Genomic DNA, 7,585 nt, shown 5'->3' on the forward strand with positions numbered 1-7,585 from the left:
GCCCCAGTTGACATACTACAGCTTGACATATTACAACAAACTGCCACTTAACTTTGGTTTACATTGGTACACTGAGTGTGAATAACTCGAGACCTTGATTCATGGTTTCTGTTGGCTTCAGCTGTGGAGGTCTTGTTATTAAAGCCTGAGGAGACTCAGAGCATTAAGGAACTATCTGAATTTCCAAATAATGCTCACATATCTAGCAATTACCCTTGTCACTCCTCTTTCCTGTTTTCTGTAGCAAATTAAATAAAGGACAGTAATCAATTATGTAAGTAAGAAGAAAAGTAGTTGTGTAATGTGCATTGATTCATTTTATTATCCTGTAGCAATCATATTTCTAATTAATTTTATTATTATTTGATTCATGGTGCAGTCTTGCATACCTCCAGCACCACCTGTGAGGTGGCAACCTTTGAGCTGCATTGTGGGCTGTGCCAGCCACTTCTCTAAAGAGGTATTGTTGGAACATGGAAGGTAAGGCTGGAACTGGAGTAATCCCTTGCTCCTCCCTACCAGCTTTTTGTCTGTTCTGGATAGTGTGAGGAGCATCTGTACTTAACAGCATGAAGAGTTCTGAGCTCAACATTGCAACAGATGCTGTTTCAGCCTTTCCTTCCAGTAATGCTGAGCAGGTACTACCTTTTTGTACCAGCTCAGGTAGTGCTTATGCATACTTCTGGGTCAGAGTATGTTGCATGCCCAGGGTTTCAGTGCTGGTATTATCCAGGCTGGCTCTTAAGTGTTTTTCCATCGGAGAAAACCAGGAGGAAGCTGGGAATGGTGTGCATCTAGGTTGCATCTCTATATGCAGTCCTGATCTCCTTGGGGTGAGCTCCTGGATGCAAAGCCCTGAAAGCCTGCCAAGTTTTCTAGCTTTGTCTGAGCCTGGGAATGGGAGAAGACATGCAAATAGATGACAGAACTGCATCAGTGATTATGTAACTTTATGAATGGTTTGTTCTGCTGTAAGAGACAATATCAGCTGAATGCTTTCATCATCAAGCAGCAGCAGCATTATATTACCTGAACCAGCCAAGCACACACTGAACTTACAGTAAGTTTAAATATTTCATTTAGCTGTGCCTTCAGACATTCACGGATCCAAAGAAATGTAAGGAAGTAGTTTACACCGTGATGCAACTAAAAAATACTGTCTAGTATGCTAGTCTTGGTCAGAGCAGTGGTGCCATGGGTCATACCTTTTGAATCTTGTTGCTGAAGGAATAAAGGTGCGTGGCACTACCCAAAAAATCCCTATTCTGTTAAACTTTTAGGGAGGGAGAGGTGGGGCCGTCATTTGAGGGTAGATTTAGATTAGATATTAGGAAGAAGTTCTTCACCATGAGGGTGGTGAGACACTGGCACAGGTTGCCCAGAGAGGTGGTGGAAGCTCCATCCCTGGAAGTGTTCAAGGCCAGGCTGGACGGGGCTCTGACCAACCTGATCTAGAGGGAGGTGTCCCTGCCCATGGCAGGGAGTTGGAACTGCATGATCTTAAAGGTATCTTCCAACCCTGAAAATTCTATGATCCTATGACTTTACCAGGCACCCTGCCTCTCCACTGGGAGTTACAGCTACACGGAGGCAGGCCAGCATGCTGGATATTTCCAGCCAAAGCCTGTTTTCCCACCAGAACTCAGGCTGTGCGTGAGCTGGGGGAACTGGGTCGTCTGCCTGAGGCCTGGTAGCAAGCAGAGGGATGCCCAGATAACCCAGGCACGTCCTGCAGATCTGCACAGATCAACTCTGCTATGCAGATCAACTCTGCTATGCAAGGGCCAGAGGTCTCAGGCTCCCCAGGAGCCTCATCGTGCGTGCATTATGCCCCCTAGACATGCGCACAGAAATCTGGATGGAAGCCTGACAGTGCTAGGCAAAAACAGGGTATGTTTCCAAAGCACAGCTGCTGCACATCACAGCCTCGTATTTTGGCAGCAACTTCCTTCTTTGGCTGCTTAAACTACAACATTTGGCTGAGGTGGCTGAGGCACAGCCCCACATCCTTGCTACCCGGGCAGTGATGCTTAGCAGCAGGGAAGCACCCACACTGCTGGGGAAGGGCAGCTCTTGTACCACCATAACTGCTTCCACGGGAACTGAGTCTGCTGGAGCCCCTCCTCACACATCTCCCTATGGCTGACAGATTTCCTGGGGTAATGCAGAAAGGATAAAAACTAACCCCCTGCTTCTGGAAGGGTTTTGGCAGAGTTGTGAGTATGTTGCTGCAAACACAGCACACGCTATGTATGCATGGTGGGAAAAAGTCAAGGGTGTGTTGCCTTAAATAATCCTTTCATGAGAGTCACAGGCTAATTTACCGAAGGTTAATTGCACTGTAAATAGCAAAAAGGGTGGTGTCCTGCTTGCTACAGATGGCAGCCAGGAAGAAATTTGATGAGACTGCTGTTTGGAGAGCGGGAGGAAGCAGCAAGGTGTGTCTCAGACCTCACCTTGAGAAGGGAACTGAGAAGATGGGAAGCACCTAACTCCATGCATCTTTCTCAAGTAAAAGGGTAGAATCTAAAGGATGGCCATACAATTCATATGAGCATTTCCTAATACCCAGCAAACACACTCAGGGTGATCCTGTTAGCTCAGGCTGCTGCCTCCAGAGCAGAGCACAAGGAGTGCAAGCCACCGGCTGCCACTGAGACGAAGGAACATGGAAAGGAGCAACCACACAGACTTGTTGAGGGGGCAAAGACTCACCTTCTGATATGTATCCAGAAAGACTTCCTGGATTCTGAGGAAGCATTCTGAGCCTGTGGCACCCTGTACCTAAAAGCAAAGGAGCCCTTTATCACAATCCCCTCACAGCAGCCTCCCCATACCACTCTCAGCATCCTGTCAAGGCACAGGCCACTCGCCTGTGTTCAACTCTTCTGGCTTTTTGGAGAAGATAAAAATCCCACTGCTGAGACACCAGAGGCCTCCATTCCAGTGACAGCTCCCAAAATAAATGCCTTTGCTCTCTTCAGAGTAACTTGTCCTGAAAGGACCAGCTTCTGTTTGTTGTCTTGAAATAAATATTCTCCCTCAGCTGTACCTTGTTCCTTCCTCTCCCAGCCTGTCTCATCCTTCAGCCCTGGAGAAAGCACCAAGAAAATTACTTGACCTTTCCCTTTTGCCCTCGCATGAAACAGATGAGGTCTCTGGCCTCATGACAACCACTTAATCATAATTAAATTGTAGCTCCTCTCTAAATGTTCCCTGTAGATATAACACTGCGTGACCTGGAAGGAAACCTTACTCTTTACAGGGTTTCCTGTGTTTGCAGATCATAACTTGCAAGGCAGAAGTATATGTCAAAAAATCCTTGCCCATAACCAAATCTGCACTCTCAGCCTTTCCTACCTTTTGAGCTATTTTGTGCATCAGCACAAGAGAAAGAACTGGCATCCTTCTCACTTAGGTAACACAACAGGCACCGAGCTTCCTCAGGTGGGGCAGAGACATCACCCATGGGGCACAAGAGACTGTGCCAGGATGGGTTTGGTCACAGGAGCAAGTGGGTAAGTTTGGAACCATGAGCAGAGGAAAAGATGCTAGTTGGGATATTCTTCTTCCTTGCTGCAAAAGGAGCTGACTTCTGTAACACCAAGCCTCTCCGGAAGGGTGTGAGTTAACAAGCATTTCATGTTATTCACATGACCGTGAGTATCTACAGACTGTCTGGATTCCTTGTGAGAGGAGAGACCCAGAGATGCAGCGGTGGAAAGCCCCAGTCCAAACAAAGCAATTTGCACTTCACAAACGGGTTATGCAACGCTTATTAATTAGGTTCTGGTGACCTCTAGAGGCCCTGAGCCCAAACCTCTGATTTCTGAGGATCTTGCCTGTTCAGAACAACGAGCACGGCAAGAGTTCTGCTTTACAGAATCACAGAATTGTCACAGTCAAGCCAAGATTAATTTTAGCATTAATATTGGGGAATAGTAATTGATGGTTATTCCTTTCCTCTCACTAAACAAGTTAATAACTATTCCCTCTGTACTGCAGCCTCGAAGTCTGCACAGGAACTTTTGTAGGTATTCTGGTCATTACAGTTTCGTAGGAGGTTTGGTTTGTGCATTGTCAAGAGAGGAGTTATTTATCTTCCCTCATCTCTAAGATATATTTAATTAATCACTGGTCCTTGAAAAACTTCCTATTTACCTGGTGAGATAATTCAGTTTCTTACATGCACGTAAGTTATATGTACTTAAGGCACAGGTGTTACACGTGTTAAGATGTCTTTGTAGAACACAGCCTTTGTGGACTAGACCTGCAAAGAAGTGTTCAAGTACTGTGCTAGTGTGCTCCGATTGGAGTATAACCAGGCTTTATGAAAAATTATTTTCTGTTGCAGAGAGGGAAAAAATTACAACCCACCAGATTCAGGGTCTAGTAACACTGTATGAGGGAAAATTACTCTCTACGTCTACTGTAAAATAGCAATAAAATTACCTGCAGAGAAGAGAGATGAAAGAAAGTATCTAAGAAAAAAAAACATGTTGTTGTATTTATACAACTAGATAAGGGGTTGGTTTGTTTTTTTTTTTGTTTTTTGCCTTATTAATAAGATAAATAATAGGGGCAGCTGATGGAAAAGGGAAGAAATCCACTCAACTGATTTTCTTTCCTCCTGAGCAGCTGATATGGGATTGAAACCATACCAAGGAACTGATACTGTCCCAAAAACTAGTGGGATCTTTTACCCAGTGTGTGTGGGCCAGTAACACAGAGTCGAGGTATTAGCTGTTTAATTCCTTCATGTGCACAGGGAGGAGTGCTAGGTGGTAATCCCACAATGCTGGCACACCTAATGCTGGAAGGTTACAATATTTATAATATCATGATCAACATATTACCATAAGCAATACTTACAAGCTTTTTATTGGTACCCCTCTCTGGTAACTTGCAGGCTCTTGCTTAAGATTTTCTCTGTCTCCTTCTAAGGGTACAGCACGTTTTGATTCTAGGGTAGGGGTTTTGAAACAGAGGTGTGGTTTTTATAAAACTAGCAAAGTTTGCTCAGAAGACACTGTTTTGGCTGACCTAAGCAATTCTACACCATTCTTTGGGCCAATTGCCCAATTTAAATAAAGGTACTCTTTCTAATGCCTAGTTGTTCCCTTCTCTTATTGTTTAGCCTTAAATTTATTTTCCTTAAGCAGTCAAGCAGTTTCCATCTGCTACTTATTTAAACTTACTTCATTTTGACAGGCTCTTCAAGGATTTCAGCCTCAGCAAGAGAACTGGAAGGAGCAATGGAGGAGCAGTGAGACACTGCCCATAGAGCCATGAGGGACTTCACTGAGAGAGGCTTTCAGCCATAGAGAAGCTTAGCAAGAAAAGGATAGCAAAGCTGGAGGAGGTGAAGCATTTCTGCAGCAATGCACAGCTCAAAAAACTCTACAGCAAACTTGTGATCCTACAGTGATGTGTGGGAGACCTCCTAAAGATCTCTAATTTAAGAGCACCCAGCTGTACTTCTAGATTTAGCTATTCGTTGGTTTTCCCAGCTCCCTCAAAAAATGTTTTTCTCTTTGCATTTGCTAATGGACCTCCTACCTACCTACGATTTAATGGCAGCATTTGTTTGGTGACAACATCCCCGGAGGCTACAGCCAGGGCAGTTTGTGCATACAGCATAGAAAGCAAATATAATAGCACAGGATTTTCTCTTGCTTGATAGATGTGTTCAATAAGAAAAACCAAGAAGTGTACGTTTTCCTGTTTTTTGATTCCTTATGGCACAGTGGTATACATTAAAAAAAAAAGAAAAAGTCTTTATCTTCTTGGGTTTGAGGGAGGGAAGGAGGGGTCGCCACAATATTTTGCTTTGTTCTTGCTCTTTTTGCCATGTAGGCAATAGAGCTGAAGGGATTTCATTTCATAAAACAGAAAGGAATCCCTGAGCTAGTGAGAGGAATGAAAAATGGAATAAGGGGAAAGATTTTAAACTAATTTTTACTTAGACAGTGTAAAAAGTCTTCTGAGATTTTTTAAAATCAAAACTCCTGAGAAACATGTGGGAGAAAAGCTCAAGTTTGTTAAAGATCTGCATTCTCCTGTATCTTTGAAGTGCAACCAACAAAATAAATTTGATTTTGTTGGTCCTCTGAGAAGTTCTCTAGCAAAAGAAGGATTTTTTAATACTTGTGAGATAAAAAGAAAACCAAACTCTAAGGCCACTTACATAAGATTTGTAAAGCACTGTGAAGTAGAAGGAAAAAAAGAGGCATTTTGAATTGACACAGATTTGTTGGCTGAATAGTTTTGCTCTGTGGTACAAGAGTGCTAATCAGAAAATGACAGGTACTCCTTTTGTATGGAGTTCTTCTAGATTAAAATTTTTTAATCTTATAATAAAAAATGAGATAACAATATTGCTCCCACTTTCTCTTCAGATACTGTTTTTCCTTCTTTTTTTCTGAGATAAAATAGAAGAAAGAGTGAAGGGAGGAAATATGGAGGAAAGAAAACATATATAAAACAGGAAAATAAAATAAAAAAGTGAAACTCCTCTTCCCTCCAAGTAATTCTTGGTTTGTTTGTTAGTGGGTTGTTGGTTTTTTTTTTCATTAAATATGTCTTTAAGATTTCCATTTCCAAGTGGAAAAACTGTGACTGGCTCCAAATATAAGAACAATGCTTGAGGGCAGGTCTAAAGAGAACAATAAATCAGAGCAGAAAATATTTTGCTTGAGGAACACGTCATGAGCAGAACATAAATAATCCTCTTTTCTTCTATATGCAACACAAAATAAACACAGCTGTGTGCACAGGGATATGCTCATGCACATGTTTGTACACAGACACACGTCTGGGCCCCATTTCCCCAGGGCAGTTCTCTGACAGCATGAGAGGTGAAAGGTTATGACAGAGGGGTTGGTGACATGTTGTCTGCTGAAAACCTCAATAAAATAGAGTAGTGGAGCCAAGCATGCAGAGAGCAGTCAGAGGTGCCATCAGGAGGGAGGAGCACCTGGGCTGCTGGCCAACAGGAAATTCTGTATACCAGTCCCCACAATTAAATGCTACTTCAGTAACAGTCCCCAGATATTTGCTTCCCCTTGGTAGGATCATATGATGGAGGGTGACCTTAAATTGGGCTTGTGCTGAGAGACAGGCTTGCCAGGGCTCGTGTCTGCTTCGAGCTCATCTCAGGAGCTCAGGGTAGCTGCACAGATCATGCAGGGCTTGTCCACGTAGATCAGATGCTCATATGGGGCTGGTTTCAAGCACGGTATCTGGGTCTCCAGATACCTGGAGATACATGACCTGGGCTCTCAGGAGCCTGTTGCTAGCTCAGAGAAAACTGGAGGCTCATACAGGCTGCACACAGACCCAGCTCTTGGTCTATAGGAGAGAATTTGCTCTCTGGGATGGGCAAATCCAAAGCACTGCAGGTGCTGCAGATGTAGGAGCTTCAGTGTCTTCAGGGGCAGTTCCAAAACCCAGCACAGGTAGAGATGAGGTGAACTACACAAGTGAGCTGTGCTGGAGCAACTGATTTCCTTACCAGTCCTGAGGAACTCTCAAGATAAAAACAATTCAACTAAAAGCAAGTCTGAGGTCTCTGGAGGGATCCTGG

General features: G+C 43.6%; 1 long non-coding RNA gene across 1 annotated transcript; it reads right to left on the reverse strand.

Moving 5' to 3' along the window:
* Positions 1-294: 294 nt before the first annotated feature.
* Positions 295-3,176, reverse strand: LOC139799303 (uncharacterized). Its single transcript, XR_011727221.1, has 2 exons — positions 2,716-3,176; positions 295-891 (listed from the first exon to the last, which is right to left on the reverse strand). It is a non-coding gene; the product is annotated as an uncharacterized lncRNA (long non-coding RNA).
* Positions 3,177-7,585: the final 4,409 nt, after the last annotated feature.

The sequence above is a fragment of the Heliangelus exortis genome, chromosome 1, assembly GCF_036169615.1.
Source record: "Heliangelus exortis chromosome 1, bHelExo1.hap1, whole genome shotgun sequence".
NCBI lineage: Eukaryota > Metazoa > Chordata > Aves > Apodiformes > Trochilidae > Heliangelus > Heliangelus exortis.